The sequence below is a fragment of the Pongo abelii genome, chromosome 3, assembly GCF_028885655.2.
Source record: "Pongo abelii isolate AG06213 chromosome 3, NHGRI_mPonAbe1-v2.0_pri, whole genome shotgun sequence".
Classification (NCBI taxonomy): Eukaryota; Metazoa; Chordata; class Mammalia; order Primates; family Hominidae; genus Pongo; species Pongo abelii.
In genome coordinates, this window is record NC_071988.2 from 107,496,149 (window position 1) to 107,510,657 (window position 14,509).

The 14,509-nt window shown below is 36.3% G+C and overlaps 1 protein-coding gene and 1 long non-coding RNA gene across 18 annotated transcripts in view; one reads left to right on the forward strand and one right to left on the reverse strand.

The window, feature by feature from the left end:
* The window catches only part of MAPK10 (mitogen-activated protein kinase 10), a 587,630-nt gene that overhangs the window by 101,367 nt on the left and 471,754 nt on the right, over nt 1-14,509 (reverse strand).
* LOC129058811 (uncharacterized) lies at nt 4,767-12,908 on the forward strand. Its single transcript, XR_008524218.1, has 4 exons — nt 4,767-4,930; nt 5,032-5,648; nt 10,561-10,648; nt 12,657-12,908. It is a non-coding gene; the product is annotated as an uncharacterized LOC129058811 (long non-coding RNA).

Here is a 14,509-nt window from a genome sequence, read left to right on the forward strand (position 1 = left end):
TCCACCTAAAGAAGCAGTCTGGCCACGATCTGCCACAGCCACTGTGATGTGCTATGGGAAATTCCTCTCAGTTCAAACCACCCAGTCGCCCTGACACCAGCAGGGTAAAATGGCCAACTGGAGTTGCAGTGATGGTGAGTGGTCACCCCTTCCCCAGGCACTCGGTTGTCTTAGGCATTGTCCAGCCTGCTGCCAGTGGTTGCAACCCAAGCAGGTGGCACAGCTCTGTGCCTGGAACCAAAGGCCTTGGTGATGTAGGCTCACGAGGGGATCTTCTGATCCACAGGATGCACAGATCCATGGAAAAAGCATGGTTTCCCGGGCAGGGAAGCACAGTCACTCACTACCTCTCTTGGCTGGGTGTGAGAGCTCCCCTTATCCCATGCAGCTCTCGGATCATTGCTCCACCCTGCTTTTCCTCACTCTGCATGGGTCAAACTGCCTATTCGGTCCCAGTGGGAGAACCTGGATATGTCAGTTGATGGAGCAGGATTCACTCACTGTTTTCATTCTTCTCAGTGGGAGCCGCTGACTGGAACTGCTTCTATTTTTTTTTTTTTTGGACGGAGTTTTGCTCTTGTTGCCCAGAATGGAGTCCAATGGTGCGATCTTGGCTCACCGCAACCTCCGTCTCCTGGGTTCAAGCGATTCTCCTGCTTCAGCCTCCTGAGTAGCTGGGATTACAGTCATGTGCCACCACGCCTGGCTAATTTTGTATTTTTAATAGAGATGGGGTTTCTCCATGTTGGTCAGGCTGGTCTCAAACTCCCGACCTCAAGTAATCCGCCCATCTCGGCCTCCCAAAGTGCTGGGATTACAGGCATGAGCCACCAGGCCTGGCCTGGAGCTGCTTCTAATCAGCCATCTTGGCTCCTCTCCCTCCATCCCACCCTATTGACTCACAGTGAGCCTGTGTTAATTTAAAATACTGTCTCTTAAAAATCTTGTGCTGATCTTACACTAATATGTCAGAACTGGTGCTTCTGTGCTTGTGTTTGTTCTTTTTCACCTACCAATGGCAGCACAGATAAAGAGTCAAGTGGGCATGTATCTTATAGGTAACATATAAGGGCAACAGTGGATTTGGAAACACAGGAATTAAACTTACTTTCTAAAGTTAAGTCATTGTATTGGCAGAAAATTAATCTATCACCTCAAAGACAAGGACTAAATCTTAAGCCAAAATTAACTTAGCTGAAATTATTAAAATATCAAAAGAAAGAATGGCCATCAGTCATGAAGGCATATAAGGGAGCTGGAGAGGCAAACTCTGGCACTGCTTGGCCAAATAAGAAAGTACCTTTCCAGGTAGGTCCAGAGATCCTGTCAGCCAAGCATATGGACACATTCGTATTGTGATTGTCAGAAACTACAGCCAGTTAGCATTCTGATCAGAGTCTCCTTGGGCTGATTCTATCCTCTACAGTCAACGCTATACTAATCAAGACTTATTCAGAATATGTGTATAAGAATATTGTCTATATTTGGTCAGCCTGACTGTTACATCTTTCATAATTTAAAAAAATTGGCATCTGGTTTTATATGTGAGATGGTAGTGAGGATTGTCAATGTGAGTTTGAGTCCCTGAGATATTGACCAGATCATGCAAGACAGTGGGCCATCCCCCTGTCTCATGTGGAATAACTGAGAAAATCCCACCCTCTGGGGTTTCTTGGCAGGCAAAAAACTAGACAGTTCTGGAAACGTTGTGGCATTCTCCCTCTGTCTGGTACTTCCTCCTCGAAGTAATTTTAGGTATGAATGTCAGCCCTGCTGCTTACTAAATGTGGGCAAGTTATTTACACTTTCTGACATCAGTTTCCTCATACTGAAAATGAAGAGAATAACAACTTGACAAGCTTGTTGTAAGGAGTAAAAGAGTTAATAATGTATAGATAGTGCCTCACCTAGAGTGAGCACTGAGTAAGTGATGGCTGTTACTATTTTTAAAATCAGTGTTCTTCCCAGATTCATTATGTCATGTAGGACAGGATAAAGCATGAATTCCTAGCGCATAGGCAACAATTGGACACATATCTGCTAATCAATAGTTGTTTAGTCTTTCTGCTAATTACAAATACATTCAACTGTACCACCATCATGACCACATTTTTCAAGTATGTCCCATGACAGCAGAAAATACATCTTCCAAAAAGACAAAAAGCTTTCTTAAACTTTAAATACATTATAAGCTGGGCACAGTGGCATGTGCCTATTGTCCCAGCTACCCAGAAAGCTGAGGCAGGAGGATTGCTTGAGCCCAAGAGTTCAAGACCAGCATGGGCAACATAGTGAGACCACCCCATATCAATAAAAATAATAAATACATGCATACATACATATATACACTGTAGCCATATAGTTCTCTGGCTTACCACTTTAATAAACTATCTGTATGATTTGTTTTTAACAAACCCCGTATTCCCCAGTGATCACTACACCCTGTCTTAATGGTTCACAGGGTATCTTTTCTAACCAATACAAGGACCAGTGTTGAGTTCAGGAGGTGTCTCTTATAAACTATTTTTGCCTGTCTTGAATTGTGTGGATACTGTGGTTTGGTTTACTGAACTTCCATCTGACTCTTTTATGTCATACCTTCCTATATTAAAGATAAAACTTCAGAGTTAAGTGTACAATTCCCAGAAACTTTTGCAGCTAGCACTCTGGATGCAAGTAAGATCCTGCAGATGCACCTATGAGTGATTTGTAAGGCAGAAGTGAGGATTATCAACATCATCTGACATGTCTTATTTGGGAAGCAAGGTCTTGTGGAGATGCGAGGTTTTCTTCCAAAGCAATAATTCATGTCATTCTCTAGATTCCTGGTTAAGAGAAGGAGTGGAAGCAGAGTCCTCAATGAACTCCAGGTTCCATTCCCCCGTTCACAGCATAATAGAGTAGCCATGGCAACAGTAAGTGCATAGTTCCAGCTCTATAATTTCCTAATCTCAACTTTGATTGTATGTTCTGGAAATCTGATGGTTCTAGGATACTCTCAGAGGTGGGAGCTCCCTGGTGATTCAGCTTTTGGGTGTCTGGGAGTCATTCAAGGTAGCCCAGACTACAGCCCACTTCTCCAGGCCTTCCTGTAACTTTGCAGGCACCCATTTACAGCATTTAATCTCTGCTGCTTAAAATGCTTCTGTCTTCTGCCGTGAACCTTGGCTAACACTACAATCTTTCCCATTTTCTGTAATTCCTCAGTGATTACTGGCAGAAGTTTAACAAATACATCTGCAAATTGGCATCATTGATGTGGTACAGTCACAAATTCATGTCTGAAAGTTTTCTATTACTCTTGAGTCGTCTATTTTTTCCAAGAATCTTGGTCTGTGGAATCTTACGTTTTTTCTTTCAGTATTTTTTTCTTTCTGCTATCTTTATGCAGGTAAAAATGGAGGTAGGTCTTTATGAAGATTTTTCCAACAATTCTCCAGCCACACTGCTGAAGATTTTCCAGCAACTTCTTGGCATACAGTACTAACACACCTCCACTTCTACCAGGTTTATTCCTAAAAGAGTGATAGAGCTTTCTGCTGTTATGCTCCTGACATTTAATTCAGCTTGATGATGCTATAAAGCTATGTTTACCTCCTTGTATGTATTTATATAAATACACACACACACACACAAACACACACATACACACACACACATCTCTGAAGGCAAATCTTGTTCTCAATATACTTATCAGGTATTTTTTTCTTCTGACAATTGCAGACAACGTCTTACACAAATGTTCTTCTTCCTAAGTCATAATCATTTATTTGACAATTTTTCTTGTTCCTCTTTCCCTTTACATTTAAAATGTTTGTAATTATATTAAATATTTGTGGGGGAAATACCTAAGCATTACTGGAGCATCTTAAACATCTTAAATCATAGCCTGGCAAACCAAATTCTTTAATAAGAATCATGTTTTTGAACTTGCCAAATTCACTTCTGCCTCAGGATTCTGCAATTGTTCCTCCTAACAGGAATGCTCTTCTTGCATCCTCACTTGGCTAACCCCATTTGTGATTCAGATTTCAGCGCAAATATTATCTCCTCAGAGAGGCTTTTTTTAGTTTTTCTTTCAAAAGTCAACAGTTGATTTTTTGGTTAATTATGTTGTCATTGAATGGTTTGGCTGTACAAGTTTGGTTATATTTGTTGAGAATACTTTCAATTACAAGTAACAGAATTCTGAATAATAATAACTTAAGTAATAAAGATATTCATTGTATCATATAACAAAGTATAAAAGTAGGCTTATCTAGGTTTCAGAGATGCACTGTGATTTTTGAGGGCCCTACGCACTTTTGCCTTCGATTTTCTGCAAATTTGTTCTCAGCATGTTGGGAATAAAAAGCCAATAGGGCCAGGCGAGGTGGTTCACACCTATAATCTCAGCACTTTGGGAGGCCGAGGCGGATCACGAGGTCAGGAGTTTGAGATCAGCCTGGCCAACATGGTGAAACCCTCTCTCTACTAAAAATACAAAAATTAGCCAGCCGTGGTAGCACTCACCTGTAATCCCAGCCACTCAGAGGCTGAGGCAGGAGAATTGCTGGAATCCGGCGGGCAGAGGTTGCAGTGAGCCACTGCATTCCAGCCTGGGTGACAGAGTAATACTCCATCTCAAAAAAAAAAGAAAAAAAAAAAAAAAGCCAATAATAGGAGAACTCTACTAATGTATCCAAGGGCAATGGTGTAGGTGCTGTGATGCACGAAGATTCCCTATCAGGAATAAAGGGCTTATTATGTCAGATGCTAGGTGTGCTGCCAGCAGACAGCCTCTCAGCTCTTAGCCCCCTCTGAGGATGACCTCAGCTGACAAAAGCTGCCTAACCTAGCCTACACATTCTTCACAGGTAGCCTTCATTCAATGACTGATGAACATGGGGTTATAAAAGCCTGGCCACTTCACCCCAATTCAGGGCAGCTGGTAAGGCTCATTACCTCTTCAGAACTCCCAATAGGGTCAGCAGAGTCTTCTATTGAGATTGTATTGCAGCTGAACTTGTCTCTATTTTCTTTTTCCACAAGCGTTGGCCCCCAAAATACTTCCTAATAAATCTCCTGCATGAAATTACCATCTCAAAGTGTACTTTCTGGAGAATACAGTGTTTGGAAAGCAGTAACTCACAGCTACATACAGCAATATGCTCTGGAGTTCACCTGGATACTTCTCTAGGCAAAAGGCAGGTCCAATTATGGATAAACATGGCTAGACTACAAGCTCAACATCAAGAAAAGCCATTTCACCTATGTAACCAACTAACCTAGATGACCAAGCCTAATTGTAGAGTTTTCATTCCAAACCACTCTGTGCTTGATAGACACTGAATTAAAGCAAAGGCAGCAAGTGGATCTCACAGCCAATCCCTCAAAGACAGTATCAAAAGCAGGAACTTCTTAAAACACTAGAAACTGAACTAGTACTTTACAACCCATCAGCAAACTAAAGACGGGGAAGACCACACAAAGATTATTCACCTTAATCAAAAACATGGGACCAGCTCAGCAGCTCATCACTACAGAAAATAGATGAATGGAAAGAAAATGGCTGCTCTAGACACGAGGCAATTTCTGGAAATAGGGATGGTGACATTGGAGAAGAAACTGAAGACTCAGAGAAATATTAACTTCATCTCAGTAAAATGGTAGGTGATGGAATGCACACGGACTGTCTCAGTTTCTCTTCTTTGATCTTTGTGACAAATTATCTCATGCCCATTCTGCTCCTTTACTGACCATTCAATGGACCATTCATATATTTATCTAGTCAATGTTTTAGTCTACAAAATTCACAAAGCTGCCAGGCTGCCAATTGATAGGGTAAGCTGAAAATTTGGGAAATTAGACTGGCCAGCCCTGCTATAAGGCATACAGGGTGTAGTCAGACAGCCTTGCTACACTGATTTTGCCATTTACTGTGTGGTATAAATCTATAATTATTTACTTTTTAGTGTTTAGTAAATATTTTCTAACTTTGCAATAAAACCCTTCCGACAGAAATAAATAAAATTAAAACTACATATTTAATTAAAGTACTATACACTAAATTTCTATTTCTTATATTTTCTTGGTCACAACCAAATGAAAACCAGAAAAAGTTCTCCTAAAGGACCATCAGCATCTATTTCAAAGTTAGTAATTATTGTAAGAAGGCTGTGCCTACATACAATGATTTAACACATGCAGCTATGTCTTAGTCTATTTGGGCTGCTCTAACAAAGCATCTGAGAATGGGCAGCTTATAAACAGCAGACATCTATTTCTCACAATTCTTGAGTCTGGGAAGTACAAGACCAAGACACAGCCAGATTTGGTGACTGGTGAGGGCTTGTTCCTCATAGAAGGCACCATCTTGTTGTGTTCTTACATGGCAGAGGGGATAACTAGCTCTTTGGGGTCTCTTTTATAAGGGCACTAATATCATTCATGAGGGCAAATCCTCACGACCTAATCACCTGCCTAAGATGCCACTTTCTAACAATATCACATTGGAGATTAAGTTTCAATATATGAATTTTGGGGAGACACAAAAGATACATTTGCAGATTACTCTGAATCATAACTTTTCATTTAGATCAAATGACTGTTCTTCTAAATTAATTTTGCTTATTTTCATTTTTGTGAGGATTAAAAAATATATTTTTAATTGACAAAAATTGTATGTATTTGTGGTATAAACCATCATATTTTGATATATGTATACATTGCAGAACTGCTAACTCAAGCTAATTAACATATACATTACCTCTCATACTCAGATTTTTTTTGGGTTGAGAACACAAATCTCCCTAAGTAATTTGTAAGTATACAATATAGTCTTATGAACTCTAGTCATTATGTTGTACAATAGATCTCTTGAACTTATTCCTCCTGTCAAACTGTCTAATTTTGTGTGCTTTGACAAACATCTCTCCAGTCTCCCCCACTTTTGGCCTCCAGCCACCGGTAACCACCATTCTATTCTCTACTTCTCTAAACTTTATGTCTCGACATAAGCTCCCTCAAGTTCAAGACACTTTTGTAAGCAACAATCCTGCCATTTAGTTCATCCCTAAAGAACTCAGGGCCTTGGGAATTTAATTTAATCATGTTAATACTGTCTTTTTTTTGGGGGGGGGCATTATTAACTGAGAAAAATGGATGCCTTTAAACATTTTCTAAGATTAGAAAATAAAAAAAGTCAGAAGGAGCCAAATGAGGACTGTAAGGTGGATGCCTAAAATTGCCCCTGTTTGCAGAGAGGAATGAGCAGGAGCACTGTCATGGTAGAAAAAGACTTTCTGGTGAAGTTTCCCAGGCATTTATCTGCTACTGCTTTGGCTAACTATCTCAAAACACTCTCATAATAAGCAGATATTATTATCTTTTGGCTCTCCAGAAAGTCAACAAGCAAAATTCCTTGAGCATCCCCAAAAACTGTTGCCATGACCTTTGCTTTTGACCAGTTCACTTTTGCTTTAACTGGACCACTTCCACCTCTTGGTAGCCATTGCTGTGATTGTGCTTTGTCTTCAGGATCATATTGGTAAAGCCGTGTTTCATCTCCTGTTACAATTCTTTGAAGAAATGCTTCAGGGTCTTGATCCCACTTGTTTAAGATTTCCATTGAAAGCTCTGCTCTCTTTCAACTGCAACTGTTCTGGAAGCAACATTTTTGGCACCCATTGAGTGGAAAGTTTGCTCAACTTTAATTTTTCAGTCAGAATTGTGTAAGCTGACACAATTGAGATGTTTATGGTGTTGGCTTTTGTTTCTGTTACTAATTGTCAGTCCTCTTCAATTAGGGAATAAATAAGATTAATTTTTTTCCTTGAAAATTGATGTGGATGGTCTGCCTCTGTGGGCTTCATCTTCAACATTGTTTCATTGTCCATTCGTAAACTCCTGATTTATTTGGAGCATCATCCCCATAACTTTGTAAAGCATCAATGATGTCTTCATTTTTCTACCTAAGTTTCACTGTAAATTTGGTGTTTGTTCTTGCTTCAATTTTTGCAGAATTTATGTGGTTCTGATAGGTGCTCTTTTGAAACTGACGTCTTATTCTTTTTAGTGCCTCAAGTTAGATCCTGTTCATATCTGTTATAACAAGGTACTACAAGTTTATTCTGGTGCAAAAAACATGAAATCCATGCATAACTTTTTCATAGTACACACTTTCCATTACTTTTTAAAGCCCACTCGTATAACTGAGGTCATACAGTATTTGTCTTTCTGTGTCTGGTTTATTTTCCTTAACATAAAGTCCTCCAGGTTTATCCATGTTGTCACACATAACAGGGTTTTCTTCTTTTTAAAGTCTGATTATTACCTTATTGTGTATATATGCCATATTTTCTTTATTCATCCATCTGTTGATGAACACTTAGATTGATTCCTTTTCTTGGCTATTGTGAATAATGCTGCAATGAACATGGGAGTGCAGCTATCTCTTTGACATACTGACTTCATTTCCTTTGGATTTATACCCAGAAGTAGGATTGCTGGATCATATGGAAGTTGTAGTTTTAGTTTTTTGAGGAACTGCATACTGTTTTCCATAATGGCTGTATTAATCACGTGAAGATTTTTTCAAGACCTTGCTTACATCAACATTGCTACAACCCCACTGGTCTAAGCAAGTGACATAACCAAGTGTCAGCATGAGAGGACACTACTGAAAAGCATGGATACAGGAAGACATAAGAGATTGGATTGCAATCAATATGCATTCCCTTATTTATCACTAATATTTTCATTTAATTCTGCAAATAAATTACCAGTAAGTTCCATAATGACCTTCTTCCACATGTACTTACTTTTAGGTCATGTCAGTCAGAACAAAACAATCTAAGAATGACAGAAAGTATGCTGTTCATTCTATTCAACTCCCAAGTTCTTAAATATATGTACCATAAGTTAAGCAACAGTTGTTAATGTGCTGCCTCTATTAGCAGAAAACAATTTTATAAACATTTAAGTTATGGCCACTTTATTTCATTTTATCATATGCCTCAAACATAAAATTAATATATTTAAATACTAGTTTGATTTTTTAATCCAATTCAGTGACTCAAAATAAAGCTATGGAAGGTCATTCTATCAAAGTTTAAAATCTGACAATAGTGTAAAAAGTATAACAATTTTAGTTAAAAATGTTGTCATTGAAGGTAGGTTACTTATTTTTTCAGTGATAACACACAAAAAATTTTTGCTGAACACAATTACACTAAAAACAGTATTCTTATCACAATAAGAAATCTATGGAGTAGAAATGGACTCTGAATTTGTTGTGGTGCAAATATAATTCACATTGGGTCCAAATAAATTGCAATATTCTACAAATCAAAATAGAAGATAAAGGTGACAAGATTTATAAATATTTTTATAATTAGAATCACTTTATTACAAAATTTTGGAGACAAAGCTGATATTGAATTTTAAAAATGAAAATACTTTGAAATAGCAATCGGCATATTTTCTTGGCATTTCTCATACTTACTATTGAAAAATAACTTTTTATACATAAGTCCTCTAAACTTTGGGTGCTTTTTTTTGCAAAATTACTTGGAAATGTTTAATCATAGTATTTCATAAATGGAGCATCCCAGTATTCAACTCTTGAAACTTTTAAGGAATAGCTATTATTATAAACAAAACTTGCAACTTGAAGCCCACAGGAATGTGCTGAAATGGACTAAAGAAATTAACTGAACAAATCAAATGAAATCATGCATTCTCAAAGAGAGGATAAGATTTCATTGTGAAATTCCATAATTATACTTTAGAATATCTTAATTTGTGAGAACAGTCTTTCGATAAAGTTCTGAATTTTATGATCTATTTATATTCTATGTGGGACCTGGTGTAATTTCTAAATTCCAAATATTTATATTCTGTGCAGGATTAAAATATGATTTTAAAGGCCTATAATTTTTCTGCATCTAAATTTGGCAAACCATTTAAAAAGCCATAAATTTCGGCAATCTATTTGGCAAGTGTGGTATTATGAAATTATTTCTTGGATAATGGAACACTAAATGAAGGTGGGAAAACTCAGTGTCTGTGAAAAAGCTTGGACTCAAATACTTATACATTACAATACAAAAATGCGTTAGAATTAAGAATATTTTCAATTAATAAAAAGAATATTTTCAATTTAGCAAAATTTGTTCTTAGCAGATACCTAAGCCCCTTTTGAGAACATTTTTCAAATAAAAATATTGTTATATATATTAAATGTGTCAATATTTCAAATTTATTAACCATAACAAGCAATTTTGAAGATTACCAGCAGTTTCATTAAAACTTAAGAATAATAAATTCATATTAAAAAGTTGACTTCAGAAAAATATCAGAAATTTCCACAGATTAATATACATGAGATGTACCACAGTAATTATTCTTCTCATTAAAAAGATATTTAGGCAATTCATATAAGTTATAAAATATTAACTGTATTTTTATTTTCATTTTCAAAAATGTTTGTTTAAAACAATTTCTAATAACATTATTTTTACGACCATCAATATAATATATTTTAGCATGTACTTTCATTGACAAAATATTCCCTTTTAGATATAAGTGATATGCTCTCCTGCTGCTCAAGGGCACCTGTGCTTCTGGCTGAAGAGGCTTTTACGTGTCACTCCCCCAAGACAAAAGAGTAAGAACCAAGGACTGCTCTTCCGGGGTTACTGCTACATTCCTACCTTTGGCCATTTCATGGCAATAAAATTTAAAGTATGATTTATGTTTAGTTATTTTATCTTAACAAGATTCTTCTTATAAATCTACACAGCAACTTGGATGAGCATCAGTGTCTGGATGATGTCGGAGTTAGCTAAGGAGTGAAAGAGTTTATTGAGTATATTATGTTAACTTTATTTATGCCAGAAGCCCAACACTGACACAGTGACTCTCAAAGTAGCCTTGTAGTAAAGAACATGCTATGTCTAAAATTAATGACCTAAAGACATTAAGATGGCTCCTTTGGCTCACAGGTTGGTGCTATTTCTTGAGACCTGTAAAATTGATGAGATTCATTAAGTGACCCACAGGAATTAGAAATGATTCCTACATGCAGGACATATAATTATGATAGAAATAAACTTCATTGCCCAGCCCATGGGCCTACTTTTCCTTCCTTAAAGCCTGCCCCAGCACAGTGTCTCTGACTTTATGATTGTCCTCCACTAGTCTGACAGCTGATGCAGCACTGCCAACTATGCATGACTCCTAACATCTCTTGCCTCTGGAAAATGTATTTTAGCTACTTTGTAGGCCCCTGGATTCTTTACTTTGTTATTGCTCTGTGCCTCTTTGTCTACTCTTTATCTTTTCTTGTTTTACTTCCCATACTCAATCACTATCCAGATTGACATTTATAAATTGTATTCTACCTTTGCAGTAGTTTATTTGTATCATAATTATGATATACTTGTCATCTATTATGTTTTATCACATTTTTATCTATCCTCAAAGTTGTGCTGCTTAATGGCTGAAATCCTGAAGGACTTAGCTCTGTATCCCCTACGTGTTTGTTGCATGAAATTATATTCACTATTGCCAAATGTTTATTTCCAAAGCTTTAAATATGTTAGAAAAGGGGCACTGGATAAAATAAAGGACACAAGTTTAAATAATCTAAGCAAGCATATATTAATTTAATGCTGTGTTACTCAAGATGCCAAGATTTTATCTCTAGCTAAGATATTTTTCCCAAAGGTCCTAACATACTGTATTGCATACAACTGTATAAGTATACATATTTATATATACAAGTAAACACCTCTAATTGGATGTCTTAGAAATATCTTAAAATTAGTATGCCCCAAACTGATTTCTCTTTAACCTTAAATCGCCCTCCTCCAATCTATTGTTCAAATACCCATTTGTTCAAGTTGGGAAGTCATTTTTATTTTCCTCATCTGATTTCCCCATATCCAATCCATGATTTCCCCATATCCAAGGCCTATTTGTACCTCCAGTGTATATTTTCAAATTGATCCACTTCACTCTAATTCTATTTCCATCACCATGTGTTACACTAGAAACTGCCCCTTATATAGTCTCTGCATTAAACCTTGCTTTCCTCCAATCCATACCTCATCATCCTCATAAAATCTCATCTACATTAGACTATCCCTGCACATTATTTTGTGTTTGAGAATCCTGCTTGTTGTATTTAAAGCACTGTTATGTCTTAAGTAACACAACATGAATAAAAGAACTAATAGAATTCACCTCATAAAGTTGTTAGGAAAATTAAGTTAGCTTAATTTAAAAAAAAAAAAAAAAAAAGCATCCTACTACTTGACTGTAAGCCCCATAAGGGCAGAGACCACATCTGTATTGCTCACTTTTGCATTGAGAGCATAGCACAGTGTCTGGCATATAGTTAGCCTTAAATAAATAATTGTTACACAAGTAAACTAATTGATGATTGATGTACTCCTAACAGCAGAGGAGAGCGAATATATAGTCTTTAGATTTCTATGAACATGACTCAAATAGGCTTTAACTATTTTTCACACTTTAAAATTCTGAAAAAAATATGTATTTTAATTCCATATATATGGAATTAAATATGTATATAATTAGGATATGTTTGTTTTAATATAAAATATCATTTCCCCATAACACTTCATCTTCTCCTAAAATTTGGATTTCAGGAAGGCTTGCCATGTTTCTCCTGTGGCTTTGACTACTCCTGGCACATTGTACCTGCAACTTCCCTGCCTGGCCCTCACCCTGAGGCACAAAGACTCCAGTTTGAAAAGTGTGAGATTAACAAATAGATTCTGTTCTTTCTACCAAAATTTTATTATATAGCTTGTTCTATATGATGGCAAGGTAACTGCATTTTCTTCCACCAGTAAATATTTTCCAAATATCAAATAACTTGCTGCATTCATGTCAACTAAACTTACCCTCACATTGATCACTATCAATGTGAAACTTAGGGAAGCCTAAAATGTAAAGACTAGATATAATTGTTGACTCTAGGTTTTAAAAAACTACATGTAGGGATTTTTTATTTGATTGTAGTGTTACTCAAATAATCTTAGGCACTGGAATTAGATTTCTTTCAGTAAGTTTTATTATATATATAGCACAGGCTGTCATTAGCTTAGACTGGAAAAATCATGGGTTTCTAAGTTTTATGCATCCAATAGTCCTATAAGATAGGCACTCTTGTTGTTCAAGTGACAAAATCGAGACTTAATAATAATGAATACTTTTTTTAGTTCTAAGCACTTTTGCTCCCAACTCATTTGTTTCTAAAGTTCTTAATACTTTACATACATGAGTAACTTGATTCTCACTAAAACCATATGAAGTAAATATTACTATTGATATGGTTTGGCTGTGTCCCTGCCCAAATCTCACCTTGAATTGTAGTTCCCATAATCCCCACGTGTCCTGAGAGGGACCAGATGGAGGCAATTTAAACATGGGGCGGTTTCCCCCATCCTGTTCTCATGATAGTGAGTTAGTTCTCATGAGATCTGTTGGTTTTATAAGGGGCTTCACCCTTTGCTGGTCTTCATTCTTCTCCTTTCTGCCACCATGTGAAAAAGGACGTGTTTGCTTCCCCTTCTGCCATGATTGTAATTTTCCTGAGGCTTCCCCAGCCATCCTGAGCTGTGAGCCAATTAAATCTTTTTCCTTTATAAGTTACCAAGTCTTGGGTATGACTTTTTTAACAGCATGAGAATGGACTAATACAATTATAATCTTGTTGTAGTCCTTTTTACTATGTTTGCTATTTTTCCGTAAGTTTGAAATTACTTAGAAATAAGAAGTAAATTTTTAATTATAAATATATAGGAGCACAACACATATTGGAAAAATTAAGATATAACTGACATCACTTGCTGTGATGCATGACAACTATTAATTTTCCCTTGGTTTTCTAAGGTTATTAGAATTTTCAACATTTTAAACTTTCCTTATTATTAAAGCAAAAACTAAATATGTGCAAGCTATTCCACCAAGATGGCAGTATCATTCTCATTATAATGAATAGTGTAAACAAGAAAATTCCTATATGCCTTTCTGATTCTAATTTTATAGCTAATTTGTTCATTTATTCACTTGGTCAACAAAGAGTTAAATAATATTTATTTAGATAATTGAAAGAGTTGATGATAGAAAAATAATTTCATGTTAATAACTAGAATTTAGACTTACTTTCTGGACGGATATTAGCATTAACTTGTTGTATTTTTACAGACATTTGGCAAACCAGTAGAGATAAGGAAACTGAGTCCCATGGTGGTTAAATAATGTGTTCACAAAACAATTAGTGCATGGTAGAATTTTCTCTCATTGAAACTTTACATAAGCATCCTTGTACTTGTAAAAGAAACAAAAATTGAGCTTCCAGAAAATACTAAAAGACAAAAGCATATAAAAGTCACAAAATTATTTTTGATAAGACCAATGTGTTTGAGAAACATAAAACCAGATAAAAGGCTAACAAATTCTGCAATTGTTAGCTGGTTTTTGTTTGTTTTAAATA